Source organism: Pan troglodytes, chromosome 3 (assembly GCF_028858775.2).
Source record: "Pan troglodytes isolate AG18354 chromosome 3, NHGRI_mPanTro3-v2.0_pri, whole genome shotgun sequence".
NCBI classification, from domain to species: Eukaryota; Metazoa; Chordata; class Mammalia; order Primates; family Hominidae; genus Pan; species Pan troglodytes.
This window is the reverse complement of record NC_072401.2, coordinates 171,582,050-171,600,363: the sequence shown is the minus strand read 5'-3', so window position 1 is coordinate 171,600,363 and position 18,314 is coordinate 171,582,050. Positions and strand designations below refer to the sequence as shown.

The following is an 18,314-nucleotide window of genomic DNA, read 5'->3' as shown; positions in this document are numbered from 1 at the left end:
GTTTGTAAAAGCCAATCCATTTCCAACTCCTATTGAATTAATCTGGTTAATTGTTTCTTGTATGCTTTGAATGAAGCCCTTTTGCAATTGATATGTGAATACCTGTGCACACCATGTCAAGGAAGATATTGGTTTAGTCAACGAAATATATAACAACCGTGGTACATTATATGTGTTGAATATTTTTAAAATTTCTAATTAAAACATTTCCCAAGACAATATATTTACATTAAAAGTCTAAAACAGAGCTGGGCACGGTGGCTCATGCCTGTAATCCCAGCACTTTGGGGGGCCGAGGTGGGTGGATCACCTGTGGTCAGGAGTTTGAGACCAGCCTGGGCAACATGGTGAAACCCTGTCTCTACTAAAAATACAAAAATTAGCCAGGTGTGGTGGTGCATGCCTGTAATCTCAGCTACTCAGGAGGCTGAGGCAGGAGAATTGCTTGAACCTGGGAGGCGGAGGTTGCAGTGAGCCAAGATTGTGCTACAATACTCTAGCCTGGGTGACAGAGCAAGACCCTGCCAAAAAAAAAGATTGAAAAAGGGAGACTTTAATGTGCTTAAAAAGAGAATTCTTTTTTATACCAATTTTTTTCTCACTTCCTTTTGAACCTAGAAGGGGGTTTCTCTTATATATCTTTGTTTTTTGTGTGACCTATTTCTGTCTTAGACAAATAGAGAAAGTGGGCACCTCTGCCAAATAACCCTGCAACCTAAAACCTGGAGCAGTTCTCTGAGAAGCAGCCGCTTCATCCCTGAAAGTATCTGGCATTTCAAACAGTTACACTGAACAAAAAACAAATACATTCATTTTTATTCCATTGTTTAAGATGCTGACACAAACACCACTCATTCATAAACTGAAAATAAGCACAAAAATCCTCTACTACTTCAAGACAAAAATGTCAAAGTTTAAAATTTTTCAAGACAGTTATACCAGGATTTTTTTTTCTGTGACAATCTGGCAACACTTGAGAATATCTAATTCCATTTTTCTCCTTTTCTCTCTATCTCTCCTTATCCCACTCCTAGCCCTGCTTCTTCTTCGCTCTCCCTCTCTCTTTGATTTTTAATCATAAAGTAGACTAGTTGTATTTATTTTTTCTCCCTGAGTCCTATGCTTTCAAAAATTCTTATAGGGATAATGACACCACATTATGAGAGTGTGAAAAACAGGAAATGGTGGGGAAGAGAGCATCTATAACACCACCAGTTCTTCAGAATGGCTATTAGCACTGTCATCTATTTCAAGTTTTCTTACATAAATACTTTTTAAAATTTTTTACTATATAGGTATCTTTAAAATATACTTGCAACTGTACACTTTTTTTGAGACAGGGTCTCACTCTGTCACCTAGGTTAGAGTGCAGTGGTGTGATCTCAGCTCACTGCAACCTCCACCTCCCAGGCTCAAGCGATCCTCCTACCTCAGCCTCTTGAGTAGCTGGGACCACAGGCATGCACCACCACACCTGGCTAATTTTTGTATTTTTTATATAGACGGGGTTTTGCTATGTTGTCCAGGATGGTCTCGAACTCCTGAGCTCAAGCAATCCTCTCACCACGGCCTCCCAAAGTGCTAGGATTACAGGCATGAGCCACCATGGCTGGGAACTATACACTTAAAACAATTTTTTAAAATTTCTTACATTTACCAACATAAAATTAGTGCTTTAAATAGAGCACTTATTTATTTTGTTTACTCATTCCTCCTAAAACCAGCCCCGATGGTTAAGGGAGGAAACAAGAAGTACTGTCTCTCTATAAAAGTGGCATTAAGCCAGATAAGCCTGGTCAAGTTTCATGATGCCAAGTCATTAAATAAGCTCTCCACAAGGACACAGTGGGAACTTTCTGCACAGAAGAAGGTCTTATGGAAGTTGGGAGTGGTTGGAAGAAAGCACAGCCATTCCCCACCCACCTCTAAGAAAACACAAGGTTGGTCTTAGACTGTGTAACTATTTATTCAGATTCTCACTGGCATAGTCCAAATCCCACAACCTCCTAAGGCATATGTGGGCTGCAACTCTGATTTTTAAGGATCCTTAAAATCCTCAGTGGATTACAGTCCAAAGGAGGATAGTCCACTCCCCCGTCCTAAAGACTTACATAATAATTAAGGTTTTTGGGGGACCAAATAACAGAACCCACATCTGGCCAACTTTAGGTAAAAAGGAGTGAGATGTCATTGGAAAGATACTGGAGTAGCCCACGGAACTGAAGGATGAATTAAAGTACATGATCCTCTTCTTTAGAAAACTGCCGTCAATGTGACTCAGCTCTGAAAACTCCCAGACTCTCTGCCTTCAGGTCCAAATTTCCATTTCCAAGGCAAGAAATTGAAACAGTTCAGTTGAGTCAAGCATGTACCAACCAACAATATCACATGGAGCAGGCTTGGATGCCGGAAGCCCCTCAGTGACCCCAAGGCATCCACGGTTATCTAGACTCAAAGAGCTCCATCTTATTCTGAGCAACACATTTTCTATATATATATCTAACTTGATCTTTCTATTAGGCTAAATATAAATATTAGATTGGTGCAAAAGTAATTATTGTTTTTGCCATTGAAAGGAATGGGGTGGGTGGGAAATGGCTGTGGTTTCTTCTAACCGCTCCCAACTTCCATAAGACTTTCTTCTGTGCAGAAAGATCCTGCTCTGTCCTCTAGAGAGCTCGTAATACAATAGGGGGATGAGGTCTGCCTTAAAGAAGAGAAAGCCTATGCAGAGAGGCTGGTGGGGAGGAAATGCCGTTGAGGAAGAATTCCTGAGGGAGACGTTCCTAGGTCCCTCAAATTCAAATACCAACTAGAGTCACATTTAATCAGTAGAACAACCATCCTTTTCCCAATAGCAGCTATACTGAGAGCAGCACCAGCTCCCACTCACTGCCTGGCAATCTGACAGTGTGAAGCCTTCAGAGACATTCTTTTTTGATTTTTTGTTTTGTTTTGTTTCGTTTTGTTTTCTGCCTCCTGGATTCAAGTGATTCTCCTGCCTCAGCCTCGCAAGTAGCTGGGATTAAAGATGCCCACCACCACGCCTGGCCAATTTTTTGTTTTTGTTTTTGTTTTGTTTTTGAGATGGAGTCTTGCTCTGTCGCCCAGGCTGGAGTGCAGTGGCACCATCTCAGCTCACTGCAAGCTCCGCCTCCCGGGTTCACGCCATTCTCCTGCCTCAGCCTCCCGAGTAGCTGGGACTACAGGCGCCCGCCACAACGCCCGGCTAACTTTTTGTATTTTTAGTAGAGACGGGGTTTCACCGTATTAGCCAGGATGGTCTCGATCTCCTGACCTCTGGCGATCCACCGGCCACGGCCTCCCAAAGTGCTGGGATGACAGGCGTGAGCCACTGCGCCCGGCCCTTCGGCTACATTCTTATACTGCAAAGTTTAGGAACAGAGAAAGCTGACAACACCAAGTTCAAATGCAGGTTCACCTGTGGAATCTTCCCTAGACATCCAGCGAAAACTGCTCTTCTTCCTCAAACTCCTGCAGGAGTGGTTACCTTCTGGGGCCTGGCATTACTATAAAGTGTTCTGTGAATCTACATGCTCCCCAATCATTATCCCTATGCCGAGCGATATATCTCACCATATATTTCCCCCTACTTTCAAATATGTATCATTGTTGTGATCAAGTAAAGCATTCCTAGGACGTATGCAGTGGCTCATACCTGTAATCCCAGCACTTTGGGATGCCGAGGAGGGTGGATCATCTGAGGTCAGAAGTTCGAGACCAGCCTGGCCAAAATGGCAAAACCCTGTCTCTAAAGAGGAAAAAGCCTACGGGGCTTTTCTCTACTAAAAATACAAAAATTAGCCGGGCGTGGTGGTGGGGGCCTATAATCCCAGCTACTGACGAGGCTGAGGCTGAGGCTGAGGATGAGGCTGAGGAGGGAGACTCGCTTGAAGGGCAGGGGCAGTGGGGAGGGTGCGGTGCGGGGAGGCGTGGAGGTTGCAGTGAGCCGAGATCGCACCACTTCACTCCCACCTGGGCAAAAGAGTGAAACTCCATCTCAAACAAACAAACACACAAGGGCCAGGAGTGGTGGCTCACGCCTGTAATCCCAGCACTTTGGGAGGCCAGAGGCGGGTGGATCACGAGGTCAGGAGATCGGGACCATCCTGGCTAACACAGTGAAACCCCGCCTCTACTAAAAATACAAAATTGGCCGGGCATGGTGGCCGGCATCTGTAGTTACTCGGGAGGCTGAGGCAGGAGAATTGCTTGAACCTGAGACATGGAGGTTGCAGTGAGCCGAGATCGCGCCACTGCATTCTAGCCTGGCGACAGAGCGAGACTCCGTCTCAAAAAACAAACAAACAAAACAAAAAACAAAAAAAGAAGAAAAGCATTCCTGAATTCACAGTAGTTTTATACATACATATATTTCCTCGGTCAACAAGTAATTCCAGTAACCATTACATGGGGGGTTGTCTCAAAGTTTTGCTGTTAAGAAAGGGCCACTCCAGATATGATGTGATGAGGAATAATATGGAAGATCAGCAAATGTCCTGGTATCGGCTGGATAAAAAGAATAGAGGAAACAGGGCCAAGGCAAATATGATTTTCTAGGCAACACCTGGCTGTGGCTTTAGTCAGGAGTAACTGGAACTAACTCTAAAGCCATTCTTCATAGTAATTGCACTTTGTGATATATAAAATTATGTCTCATAAAAGCTGTGTTTAAATTAATGGCCTATTAAACATGTATTTACATTGAGTTAACTTTAGTAATTAAAATTAATTAGTATGCTAACTTCATGAAGTTAAACTCAATAAAGTTAAACTTGCTAGGAAAACAAAAAAGGTGGCTCATGCTAAAAAATGTTGGGAATCACTTTATTCTTTGCCATTCCTGTGACAAATATGACCTCATAAGTGATCATTATCTCTCTGAAAAAAAAAAAATTCCATAAGGAAAGAAAAATCTAACAAGCCTATTGCTAATTACTTCACTTCAGATGTAACCAGACATAAAGGAAATTCAAATGAATTCGAGGTTGAAATTGGTCTAAGGAACAATATTTAGCTTTGAAGGTGAATTTCAGCATTGCCTTCCCTTTTGCTGAATTTGCAGTTTCCCATATGGTAAGTGATGCTGATTTGAAATTTGATTTTACTGTCATGTTTTTCCCTAGCAGTTCTCTTAATGGCTGGGTTCCAAATTTCACCTAAATGCTCCAATTGTTGAGCCGTAAAGCTGGTACAGTTCTAAAGCTATTTTTCAGACAAAGTACCATACAGAGCAATGTTTTAGTGTCACTGTCTGGAGCCTGCGTGGCAGGACAAGGAGTCTGAGGCAGAGGTGGGAGCTTTGCCAGCTGAAATACAGGCACCTAGACTGCGCAATTCTGCATCATGCCTTGTTCTCAGGGTATGCCACAGTCACATTTCAGGAACAACTCAAGACTCCAACAGCAGCAGGAGCATCTTGTTTCCCGTTTCCTAACTCACAGCCTTGTGAGTTTCCTTTTGTGCTTCAGGAGAAAAATTGTAGCCTGGTGTCAGCATGGTGTTTACCTGGCCAAAATGGAATTATGCTATAGACTGGTAGAGCTGTACCTTCTCATTCCTTTTAACAATGATTTCAATCCCTTTTCTCCCTTTCTATAACCCTGCATTCTCTTCAGTCTCTCTTTCTCCTTGCAGATAGATGATAGATTAGATAGATAGATAGATAGATAGATAGATAGATAGATAGATGATGATAGATAGATAGATAAATGGATAGATAGATGGGTAGACAGATAGATTTCCATTTACATCTTTTATCTCTCCTCTCTTCCTAATACAATTCACACCAACAGGACCGCAGGCTCCTAGGGCCTCAAGAATCCAAATAAATAGCTAACAGAGTTTTGCCACACCACTCAGAGTCAGGCAGATCTAATTGTAGGTAGCACCATCATTTTCCACCAAAGAAAAGAGAACAAATCCAGGAACAATCAGAGGGAAAATGAAACATTTTTTGTTATTGCTTTTCTTTGGGACTGTGAATAATGTTTTTAAATGTCTTTTTAGGTGCTTAATATTTTAGGTCTAAAACTGCCTGCTTGTCCAATTGAAATATTAAGTCACCAGATCAATGATGATACAGTCTGCACTGTTACATTTTAATAAATGGTAATGATAATAACAATTAACCTCCCCTATGCATTCTTTGTACAATGCACTGTGCACTGAAACTCTCCTCCCACACCCTGTAGTACATCTGCTGTTTCTCATGCTGCCTGGAGAGCAAACATATTTTCACTCCATCCTACTCCATCCTGTAACATGGTTATCAGGTGCTGGGGGAGGAGACGAGGGAAAGGATGAGAGAAGGGGAGAATGATAAACAGAGAAAGACAAAAAGGGCACAGAGAAGCAGAGAGAACTGTAAATATACGCATACATTCTGGACTTCAGGAGGAAGAGATGTACTGCCTAACTGTTCTCTCCCTGACACATTCTCTAAGGCATCCAGGTATACACACAGCTGCATCCTGTCACTGCAAGCGGCTCCCAGAGTTGTTCCTGTTCATCCAGGAAGAAAGAAAATCCCGCCAAAGATTGAGAGAGATCAATAAATGTATTTCCAAAGAACCTGAAAGAAGATGTTTCCATTTGGCTGTCTTACCCTCTATCCAAGCTCAGAGGGAAATGCATTCAAGAACGTTGACGGCCAGCACAAATTCCATTCCAAGCCATGGAGCGGGAAGGGCACATGATACCAAGTGTCCCACCAGACGGCCATCTTGCTAACTAATACACCTCGGGATTACATTTGCATTTACACAAAATGTGAGCTTTGGGAGCCAGACGTATTATTTTGGTTAATAGTTTGGCACGTTCTCAGCTTGGAAGGCTGAGCGTATGTGATGGGTCAGTAACACAATAAAAGTAACGGGGAAGCATTTCTTTCCCCAGTGGTGAATTTCTACCTTATTCAGGAAACAGACTTCCCAAATCAGCCATTACAGCTGTCTGGATCGTTCATATCATTTGCTGTTAAATATACCCAAGTAGGAAAAACAGTGTCTTTGTATTTGCTGTTAAATGTAATCAGAGACAATCTTTACGGTCATTCGGGATCATTATTATCAGCATAATTACAGCTTTAGAGAACAATAATCATACATATGTGTGGTATAGATATGCGGGGAGTCCAATGCAGAAATGCAGAAGAGACAAAAGTGCCTGTTAATATTTTACAAAAGCTGTAATTTTATTGAAAATTAACTAATTTACCTAAAGGAACAACTTCGTATAGGATTTTTTAGCTCAATGTGTTCAACAAAGTAGAAATAATTACAGGGGGGAAAAAAAACCCTTACCCAGTACATCGATGCCTGACATGATGCAATTAGAAGTAATCTATATTTTGCAAGTTTAAGAATTATCTCTAGTTAAGATGTAATATCTTTATATGAGAATGTGCAGTGACTCCTCGAGTCAATAACTGTGTAAGTATCTGTGTGTGTCCATTTATTTTGTAAAAGAGAGATGATATGTTAAAACATGTCCTCTTTCTTTTTTCCTCCTCACTTGCTTGCATATGACATTCCAGAGGATTCCACCTGCCTCCGGGAGAATTAGAATTACTGCAGAAATGCAAAGAGAAAGAAAGTTTTTGACTGCCAGCATAGGATTTTGAAACCCATAGAAACAACAGTCTTGAAAGCCTATAAATTTGAGAGAGAAAAGGGATTTCTAAAGCCTCAAAAATTTCCTTTACATCTAACAAGCAAAACTAGCAGGACTGATCATAAATTCACACTAAGCCATTGCCAGGAAGAATTTAGAATGTGCCATAAAGTTTCAACCACCGAAATAAAACTGAAAAAGGCAACAAAAAAGCCAATATAAATAAAAAATAAACAGACCAAAACAAACAAACAAAAAAACCAAAACTACAAAACAATAAGTTCCAACCAGAAAGAAAAGGTTGCACTCAACAGGTTTTTTTGCAATCATAAGTTTGTGACTGTCACGCACGTCTGTGTGAAGAGACCACCAAACAGGCTTTGTGTGAGCAACAAGGCTGTTTATTTCACCTGGGTGCAGGCAGGCTGAGTCCGAAAAGAGAGTCAGCAAAGGGAGATAGGGGTGGGGCACTTTTATAGGATTTGGGTGAGTAGTGGAAAATTACAGTCAAAGGGGGTTGTTCTCTTGCAGGCAGGGGCAGGGGTCACAAGGTGCTCAGTGGGGGAGGTTCTGAGTCAGGAAAAGGAATTTCACAAGGTTAATCGCTCAGTTAAGGTGGGGCAGGAACAAATCACAATGGTGAAATGTCATCAGTTAATGCAAGAACTGGCCATTTTCACTTCTTTTGTGATTCTTCACTTGCTTCAGGCCATCTGGATGCATACATGCAGGTCACAGGGGATATGATGGCTTAGGTTGGGCTCAACGGCCTGACAGTGACAAGGGAGTTGTGAGAATGAATGGGATAATATGCCTGAAGCACTTAGCACAATTATTGTCGCTGAAAAGAGTCAAGCTGTAAAATATTTGAAAAGATTTATTCTGAGCCAAACATGAGTGACCATGGCCTCTGGCACATCTATCAGGAGATCCTGAGAACATGTACCCAAGGTGGTCAGGAAGTCATGAGACATCAATCAGATACATTAAGAAATATATTGGCTTGGTCCAGAACAGCGGGACAACTCGGGGGGTGGGGCAGGCTTCCAGGCTATAGGTCAATTTCATGTTCAGGTTAAGATTCTGGAGACCAAGGTTCTTTTGAAGTCTCATAGTGGCTGCCCTTAGAGACAACAGAAGACAAACGTTTCCTATTCAGACCTTTAAAAGGTGCTAGACTCTCAGTTAACCTCTTCAGGACTGGGAGGGCCTGGAAGAAAAAGATCTAGCTATGTTAATAGAGTTTCTTTACAGATGCAAATTTTCTGCCACAAAGGACAGCTTTGCACGGCCATTTCAAAATACAGCAAAGAAACATGTTTTGGGATAAAATATTTTTATTTTCTTGTTTGTCACACAATGTTATGCAAGAGTCAGATTGGAAAGTAAATCACGATATATAGGCTTAAATAAAACCCATCTGATGAGAATTTATGGTTTGTAGGGCATGACTCTCCAGACCCCTTTAGATAGGAATTTGGCTAAGATAAGAAAAAAATCAGAGCTTAGTCCTCAATTCCCAGCATTTGATAAATACTCTCATGTTTATAAAAAACGTTATTACAGTTAACACATTACCTGGTAAATATTACCTCTCTACTTGTCTGCTCCCATCCCACTAGACTCAAATGGATTGAGGGCAGGGATTCCACTTTATTCATTCCTTCATCCTTAGCTCCTATCACAGAGCTTGGTACTTGATAAATTTTTGTGGAGCAAATGAACCTCACTGGTTCTCTGAGACAAAGAAGGCATGCAGTAAGAAGGTCGAGTGGTCCCTGCTCTTTGTTGTTCATTTACAAGACACCATCATCATAAGCACCAGTTTGTGGCTGGTTGTGTAAAAGAAAATAAAAACCTAACCAATCTGAGTTTTAGATTGGGTAAGGATGAGATTTTTTTAACCTTCTGATGATAAAATAATCAGATGGGCTACCCCAAAATGTGGAGGACTCTTTATGCTTAATGAGCTTTTTGAGATGTCAACAATATCTGTCCTGGATGATTTAGACATTCCCTTGCCTGCAGAGAGAGAGCTGGGCCGGATCATCTCTGAAAGTGCCTTCAGCTCTCTATTATCACTACATGATTCTATTAACCAGTTAATATTTTTCCTGTAATTTGCCCTTAGCAACTGCCTAACAACATTACAGGTCCTTCCATAGGATGCAATGATGTGACATTAATCTAATATCACGTCCTCTCTCTGCCTGTTTCACCAACACCTCTCATTCCTTGACCCTGAATAATGATTCAAGGACATCTTCTTTCCTTTTCTTCAACTAAACTAAGACCACCCTTAGGGCTTTAAACCAGTACCCATCATAGGCTCAGTGCTTACTAAAAATCTACCTGGAGGTTCAGATACTTCATTCACCAGGCCTTAAGTTCTTCTGTTGGTTACAGTGAGTTCTAGATTTCTCTTCAAAGAATCAATATGTCAGTATGTTCAGTTTTTTGTCCTCCATTTTAAAGTTAGGCTGGGCGCAGTGGCTCACGCCTGTAATCCCAGCACTTTGGGAGGCCGAGGCAGGTGGATCACGAGGTCAGGAGATCGAGAGCATCCTGGCTAACACGGTGAAACCCTGTCTCTACTAAAAATACAAAAAATTAGCCGGGCGCGGCAGTGGGCACCTGTAGTCCCAGCTACTCGGGAGGCTGAGGCAGGAGAATGGGGTGAGCCCAGGGGTCAGAGCTTGCAGTGAGCCGAGATAGTGCCACTGCAGTCAGGCCTGGGCAAAAGAGCAAGACTCCGTCTCAAATAAATAAATAAATAAATAAATAAATAAATAAAAAATAAAGTTTAACTTCCTCGTGGTTTCAGTAAACAACCTTTTTCACCAGTTTTAATCAGTAGTTCACATCTGTTCCCCTGGTCCCCTGCTCCATCCTGACTCATCCCGGTCACCTGCTTTGACCTGCCTGCGTCACCCCTGGTCACCTGCTCTGACCTAAATCACCTTTAATTACCTGGACCTAACCATCCTTCCCACCAAACTACTGACCCCGCCACTCTGGCTTATACCCCTGCTCTCTTTAAAATAGCCAGTTGGAATTAGCTTATACTGTGTGGTCCAACCCTAGCCAATAGGGGAACGACACAGCAGTAGGGGCTACCTGTGTCAGGAATAAGAACCCCTTCCCCTCCCTTGTTCAGGTGCGCTCTCGCCATTACTCCATTTGTGAGTCGTACCCTTCTATAGAAGTAAAAATTGCCTTGCTGAGAAAATTAAATTTATGTTCATGTGCTATTTCTTTGCAGCACCAAGGAACAAGCATTTTGTTTCTAACACTTCTGTTTCCTTCTTTCATCCCATCCAAACTATATTCTTTTTTGCTGTTATAAACTAAAACCAATTGCTAACCATAAAAATTGGATTCAGAATCTGGATGCCCTCACATTTCAAAATATCTGAAAATGCCCAAACTCACTGTAAGCATGTGTCTATCTTTGCTGGGTAGTACCAGCTGACATCTGTCCACTCACAAAGACAGACTGGAGAAGAGAATCCAAGGGTCAGAGGATCAGGATAACATGGTAGCTCATTTCCTTCTCACCTTCCAACCTTTCTACCATAGGACAGAGATTAGAACTGTTTATTTAAAAGGATTTACTGACACAATAGCTGTTATAGCTTCACAAAATAGCTGACTTGTCCCTAAGGAGAATTTGAATCTGTGTAGCTTCACGAGGCCTTGAGCCAAAGGTAGCTCTTTCCCCGCCAACAACTTACACACAGTTCAACCTTGCCTCTGCTGGGCATGTCTTCTTTATGCTTGGTTAACCAAGTGAACAGGATTCAGTGATAGCAATAACTGCCCTCTACTGAGTTCCTAATAGGTACCAGGTCCCCTAGCCAGGCAGTGCCACGCACACAGTGGTCTGCATGGATGGCAGCCCTGGAACCATGAGATGCTGCAGCCAGGCCCACCCTACAATCATATAATTCAATTGTAACCACACAGGGTAGAATTATCATTCCCATTCCAAATGAAGAAAAAGGCTTATGAAGGTAACTAAACTGACCAGGGTCACATGAATAGTAAAGAATAGAGCTGGATTTGAAACTCAAGTCTGGTAACTCAAGACCCTGCTATTGTCAGAAATTCTGCTCCATGCTGTGGAATTCAAAAATAAGCAAGTGGGGCTGGGTGCAGTGGAGGTGAGAGGATCGCTTGAGGCCAGGAGTTGAAGACCAGCTTAGACAACATAACAAGATTCTGTCTCTGCAAAAATTATTTCCTTATTTTTTTAAAATTAAAAATTAACAAGTGGACCGGACTTTAAAGACCCTGAAATGCAGTTCGAGAAAACAAGACACATTCATGTAAAATTAAATAGCAATGAGGCCAGGTGCGGTGGCTCATGCCTGTAATCCCAGCACTTTGGGAGGCCGAAGCAGGCAGATCACAAGGTCAAGAGATTGAGACCATCCTAGTCAACATGGTGAAACTCCGTCTCTACTAAAAATACAAACAATTAGCTTGGTGTGGTGGCTCAAACCTGTAGTCCCAGCTACTCGGGAGGCAGAGGCAAGAGAATCGCTTGAACCTGGGAGATGGAGGTTGCAGTGAGCCGAGATGACACCACTGCACTCCAGCCTGAGTGACAGAGCAAGACTCCATCTCAAAAAAAAAAAAAAAGAAAAAATTAAATAACAATGAAATGTTGAAATAATGGCTCAGGTCAAAAGAGAAAATGTGTCACGGGGCAGACCATGATTCATTGCTAAATGGACCATGTAGCAATAATCGTTACAACCGTTTAGAGAACACAGGTTTACAAATATTTACAAGTTTTGGTAAACATAGTCCATGTACTGGGAATTTCTAAGTAAGGTCCTAAAACTGGCGGCAACACAAAGGCAAATAATAAAAGAAAGACATGACCTTGTTTCTACTGCAAAAATTCCTCGTAGAAGAGAAGCCACCAGGCACTTGTAGGGAAGGAAAAAGATAAAGGGTCTATGGCAAAAATTTCAGAACTCTGTGAGAATGATTAACGTGACTTTCTTTTTTTTTTTTTGAAAGTTTTGACTTCAGATTTAGCTTATGGTCTCGGGAGCTCAGGTTTCAAATGTGTAAATTATATTATTTGAAGTGAAAATATGATACATGCTTTGGGTTTTATTTTATAATTTAATATAAAATAAGCTTTAAAAGCTATGGTTTTTACAAAGAAAACTTGAAGGATTTTGTTTTTTAAGACTGATAAGTAGGAGTTGCGCTGGCAAAATCTAAATAGTAACTTCCAATTTAATTCTAATGTTGATGGATATGACAACTAAAGTATTGTGTTCTTCATGTTCTGATCCTGTGAGTAAAGGAGATGCTGATAAATGCTACTGTTCTCTCTTTCAAATCTACATCGCAGATAGTAGTCATGTGCACTTTTGACTAAGATCAAGTAGACGAGAGTTTATAAGAAGCCTAGGAACTGAATGCCAAATTTAGACTTGGGTTTTGAATCCTTCCTATGCCAGAATGATGATGCTTTCCTTAAATAGTTAACCAACTGGTTTGTTAAGCAAAGCATGTTACAGTAATAAAACTAAGGGGGCAGAGATAAGTATGCCTCTACATAGTTATATATGACTAGAGAAGAAAGACTAGTATTTTATACACCAGGGGTGTTTCTTCCCAAACACTAGTCCCATAAGGCAGGGGTCTCCACCCCCACTGCCACAGCCTGGCCCTGTCAGGAACTGGGCCACACAGCAGGAGGTGACTGGCAAGTGAGCATTACCGCCCAAGCTCTGCCTCCTGCCAGGTCAGCGGCAGCATTAGATTCTCATAGGATCGTGAACCCTATTGTGAACTGTACATGTGAGGAATCTAGGTTGTGTGCTCCTTATAAGAATCTAATGCCTGATGATCTGAGGTGAAACAGTTTCATCCTGAAACCATCCCCTTTCCCCTCCTACCCATCCTTCCATTCCCCTCCCATCTCCCATCACCCCACCATCCATGGAAAAATTGTCTTCCATGAAACCTGTTCCTGGTGCCCAAAACGGTTGGGACCACTGTTATCGACCTTAATATGCAAATCACTTTCACATGTGCGTAACCTTGGAAACCACCTCTGGGATAAACATTATTATTGGCTCCATTTTATAGATGAGAAGTTGACCTTAACGGAGTTAAATGATTTGCAGAACCATACTTAAACAAAGATTTCTGGCCAGGCGCAGTGGCTCACGCCTGTAATCCCAGCACTTTGGGAGGCTGAGGCGGGTGGATCACGAGGTCAGGATATCGAGACCATCCTGGCTAACACGGTGCAAACCGTCTCTACTAAAAAAAAAATACGAAAAATTAGCCGGGCGTGGTGGCAGGCGCCTGTAATCCCAGCTACTCGGGAGGCTGAGGCAGGAGAATGAATGGCATGAACCCGGGAGGCGGAGCTTGCAGTGAGCGGAGATCGCGCCACTCCAGCCTGGGCCACAGAGCGAGACTCCGTCTCAGAAAACAAAAAACAAAAAACAAAAAACAACCCCACAGATTTCTTAATTCTGACTCCAAGAATTCAACAACAACAAAAAAAAACTGTTGAAAGTGACTTATTCTATTAGAAATATGGGATAAGTGCCCTTCTTTATTTTCATATACTGCTATGGGAAACTTGATTACCCCTTCTAAGCCAATATGTCTTCAACATCAAGACACACAAGGTTTCAAAATGTAATTGCATTCTGATACACATAAAGAGTAAAAAAAAGGATGAAATTAGAGACAGGTCATTTATGGTTAAAAACACTGGCTTTGGAGTCAGACTGGCATCAGACTCAGCTTCCAGCTTTTACTAGTAATGTGAGCTTCAGGAAGTTGTTTGACTTATCTGGGCCTCAGTTTCCTCATTTGTAAAATAAAAGTAACAAGATCTAACTCATAGGGTGGCTCTAATCATTAAAGAAGATATTACATTCTGAGAGCTTAGTTAATATGTGCTCAATAAATGTTTAAGTCTACTGCTATCATTTATTCAAAAAGCATTATATTGAGTATGTATTAGATGGTGGGAATATGGAAGGAGAGAATATGGCACTTGCCCTCATAAATTTTGTATTTTAACCCCAGTTGCCACCAAAATTTTTATCATAAAGTGCATTATTAAAAAATTTCTGAGCATTATTCCCAAAACATGTATGTATATGTTAATTTATAAATTATATGTATCTATTACTATACTAAAAATTATGTGCATTATAAAACATAAGCAATAAATGAATGCAAAAGAATAAACAATTAAGAACCTACTGAATTATCTTGCACAATCTTTGGAATGTACATACCACACTTTGGAGACCATTGTTTTAGCCCAGGGATTAGCACATTTTTCTGTAAAGGACTGGATAGTAAATAGTTTTGCAGACCACACGAAGTCTCTGCTGCCCAATCTTCTTAGCTTTTTTAAAAAAAAATTTTAAGCAACCCTTTTAAAATGTAAAGCAATACTTACCTCCAGAGCTTTGCAAAAACAAAGCTTGCGCTGTAGTTTGACCATCCTGGCTTTACATCGTAGACTGCTCTAGGGTAAACGATTCCAGACAGTGAACTAGTAAATACATAATTACTATAGTAAGTTCTAGATGAAAGAAACTGTTTAGCTCAATGGAGATTAAGGGAGAGGAGGCCGACTTCAGCTAAGATGGTCAGAGAAGATCACATCTCAAGTGAGGCCGGAAGGTGGGGAAGGAGCCAGGCACAGAAGACAGAAGAAAGCCTTCCAGGCAGACGGAAGAACAGGCAAGGACAAGGTCCTCAGGTGGACGAGAACTTGCTTGACCAAGAACTGACAGGAAGTCTGTGTGCCTGGAACTGGTGAAAGAGGGGAAAAGAGCAACATGTGAGATGAGGTTTGTGAGTTGGGCAGAAGCCAGCTTTGGGGAGTTTGGAAGATGATTCCCACCAACTAAAGCCTCTGAAGCAGAAATGTAGTTAGAGAAGATAAAATCAGCCGATTGTATGTCCCCGGAATGTGAACAAAGTGAAATAATAACCAGAAGGTGGTGGATCAAGGACAGGTTCCTGGGGCAGAAATAAGACTTAAAGAGAAGTCAATTGTTTTGATTATGTCCTCAAGCTATTGAAGACAATTATTAAACTTATAAATCCTTTATTGTTATTGAACCTTGAAATAAAGTCATGCTGTTCTGACTTTCATGAACCAAACAAACCAACGGAGTTTAGAACAAAGCCCTTCTATTCCCACGTACACATTTTTTTAAGTTGTTCTCTTCAAATTAAAACTGCACTAAAACATCTTCCTTGGAAGACCACACAGAAGCAGGTAACACTGGCTGCCTCCAGGGAAGGAAACTGGGCATCTGTAGCACAGACGAGGGAGGGGGACAATACACCATGTATCTTATTGTGTTTCCAGATTTTGAACCGGGTCACTCTAATACCTAGTCAAAACGCAAATAAATAAAATTAAATTTAAATTAAAACTTTTAAACCACATTAATTTTGTGCAACCTCAGAAGAATGAAACAGTTCTCTAAAAATTCATTTGACTGAGACAAACAGGCACTCTTGCCATTCGAATAAATATTAACAAAATGTGATTAAGGTAACAATTTTGCAAAGTGGGTGTGTACATGTAACAGCATGATACATAGAAAATGTATAAATTAATGATAAAATTCACTTTAACAGAGAATGGAAGCAGTACAGGTAAATTTTTTTTTTTTTTTGAGATGGAGTCTCACTCTGTCACCAGGTTGGGGTGCAGTGGTGCGATCTCGGCTCACTGCAACCTCCACCTCCCAGGTTCAAGCAATTCTCCTGCCTCAGCCTGCCGAGTAGCTGGGATTACAGGCGTGTGCCACCATGCCCAGCTAATTTTTGTATTTTTAGTAGAGAGAGGGTTTCACCATGTTGCCAAGGATGGTCTCGATCTCTTGACCTCATGATCCACTAGCCTCGGCCTCTCAAAGTGCTGTGATTACAGATGTGAGCCACTGTGCCCAACCCAGTACAGGTAATATTTTAAAAGCCAATTTATACATTGGAAAACAGGGTTGGCAGTTCCTCAAAAAGTTAGAGTTACCTTATGACTCAGGAATTCTAGCTGAGGTATATTCTACCTAGGTATATTCCCCAAAGAATATGGAAACATATGTGCCCATAAAAACTTGTGTACAAATGTTTATACTAGCTTATTTATAATAGCCAGGAAAGTAAAAACAATCCAGTTGTCTATCAACTGATGAATGGATGAATAATATGTAGCATATTCATGCAATAGAATATTTTCTGCAATAAAAGGAAGTGCTGATAAATGCTACAACATAGATGAATTTGAAACCTTATGCTAAGAGAAAAAAAAGCTAATGACAAAAGACCACCGATTTTATGATTCCATTTATGTGAAATATCCAGAATAGTCATAGTCACAGAAACAGAAAGGACATTAGTGGTGGCCTAGGGCTGATGGGGGAAAAGGAGGATGGAGAGTGACTGCTGGTAGGTACTAGGCTTTGTTAGGGGGCATAAAAATATCCTAAAACTAAACCGTGGTGATGATTGCATAGCCCTATGCATATTTAGTGAGTACTAAAACCCATTAAATTTTACACTTTAAATGATAAATTGTATAATATGTGAATTGTATCTCAATAAAGTTGTTTTGGGTTTTTTTGTTTGTTTTGAGACAGGACCTCTCGCTGTAGACCAGGCTGGAGTGCAGTGGCGTGATTTTGGCTCACAGCAACCTCTGCCTCCAGGGCTCAAGCTATCCTCCCCCGTCAGCCTCCCAAGCAGCTGGGACTACAGGCGCACACCACCATGCCAGGCTAATTTTTTATTGTATTTTTCATAGAGATGGGGTTTTGCCGTGTTACCCAGACTGGTCCCAAACTCCTGGGTTGAAGCCAACCACCCACCTCGGCCTCCCAAAGGGCTGGAATTATCAGTGTGAGCCACTGCGCCAGGCCTGTTTTGTTTTGTTTTTTTAAGTCAACTTACAAAGGGCTATTCAAGCACCACATTGTAATGTAACATATAGGTGAACTGCCACCGAAAACAAAGGAATAACAAGGTCAATAGATGAACACTTGGATTTATAAAAGTGGAAACCAATAAGACTTCTTTTGTTACCAAAAAAATCAGTTTGGGTTTTGTATTGCACAGAAAGTACGATCTCTGTGGAGTTATTTATTCTGAAACACATCAAGTTGCCTGCAGCAATCCTCTTTCCTAAGTGCCCTTGATTGCACGAGGTGCAGGCTAAAGAGGTGAAAATATTACAAAAATATTAAAAGTCCAGAAATCAATGAGAATGGCCTTTAGGAACCACTTTGATACACACAGACATTCAACTTGTGTGCATCAGGACTGAATTCCCTTCTGCCTATGAGAGAACACAGGTCATGAAACTACAGGAAATCTGCAAATAGATCATCTACTTGTGAATAATAAAGAGTTGGTGCACTGTACACGTATGGCTGATTCCTATAAATCACCCTCTATTGCTAACAGGTTGTTATACTGACGAAGCTGGCAATAGTTTCTTTTGTTTTGTAAAACATTCCTATTTTGCTTTATAAAGCTTTGTTTTGCCAATTTTGAAAACTCCTATTAAGGGAGAAGACCACCCCTCATATTGTCTTATGCCCAATTTCTGTCTCCAAAAAAAGAAGAACTAAAAGGCAGAAATGGAATCCACAGGCAGATAG

The 18,314-nt window shown here is 41.2% G+C and overlaps 1 long non-coding RNA gene across 2 annotated transcripts in view; it reads right to left on the bottom strand.

Moving 5' to 3' along the window:
- The window catches only part of LOC129143862 (uncharacterized), a 29,883-nt gene extending 14,231 nt beyond the window's left edge, over positions 1 to 15,652 (bottom strand). The window contains exon 1 of one of the 2 annotated variants that reach the window (XR_010156742.1): positions 15,095 to 15,652. This is a non-coding gene — a long non-coding RNA (uncharacterized LOC129143862). The remainder of the gene's footprint in view (positions 1 to 15,094) is intronic. The other variant, XR_008547812.2, reaches the window with a different exon arrangement.
- Between the last annotated feature and the right edge of the window lie 2,662 nt (positions 15,653 to 18,314).